The following is a 1,030-nucleotide window of genomic DNA, read 5'->3' on the forward strand; positions in this document are numbered from 1 at the left end:
CATCCGCTGCTTTTCACTTGTAATACGTACATATTTTTGTATCTTTTCGAAACAATACATTTTGAAATGTTGTTTTAAAAATAGCTCTATGTAGAGAGAGTGGAAAACAAGAGAGAAGGAGCCAATTGAAATTATTATTAATACTCAAACGATTCTACTGGGTTATATTTGGGCAAATTAAATGTGCTGAATGTTGTATATTGAATCTAAAAATAATAATAACTGATAAATACATTATTATTTTCCTTGAAATAGTTAAAACTTGTCCAACAAACAATAGTAAAATAAAACAATTTATATGTTTGAATTTTTCATGTCAATCTTGAAAAAATTTAGATTTATGTGATTTAATGTGAATTAGCTTCAGTTCTTTTCAAAATTTCAAAACAAAAAGTTGTTGTAATTTTTAATTATAAAATATGTTAAAAAAAAAGATTCTTGGGAAAAAAGTTTATAATCGTTTTCAAAGTTTCTTCGGAAATTTCCTTTTTTCGTATTTAAAAAAAAAAACAGATTTTTTTCTTAATTTCTGCATTAATAGCTGGGACTATGCTCAGCAATTCCTGAAAATTGCATAGTGGAATTTCCGTAACTTTTCGTGTTAAATTCAAATAACAAGTGGGCTTAAAGGTCACGGGTCTATAAAGAAAACACGTTTTTTTGGTTCAAATTAAGCTTTATTCATCAACACGGCCTCTTTAACATTTCAACACCACATTTTGTGGCACGATTTATCTTTTGCCTCAAAATAAGCAACAGTTTCAGCGATAACCTCTTCATTTGAGTAAAATTTCTTACCGGTAAGCATTTTTTTTTGGTCTGCGAACAACCAATAGTCGCTAGTAGGCAAGCCTGGTGAATATGGTGGATATAGGAGTAATCCGATGTTCAATTCATGTAGTTTTACCATTGTTTTGTTTGACTTAAGACACAGTGCGTTGTGTTGGTGAAACAAAATGATGAGCAAACGCCAGCAGTACCCTCTTTGAACAAAGTTTTCTAATAGTTAAATGCTCATGCAGTATAAAGT

Source organism: Anastrepha ludens, chromosome 4 (assembly GCF_028408465.1).
Source record: "Anastrepha ludens isolate Willacy chromosome 4, idAnaLude1.1, whole genome shotgun sequence".
NCBI lineage: Eukaryota > Metazoa > Arthropoda > Insecta > Diptera > Tephritidae > Anastrepha > Anastrepha ludens.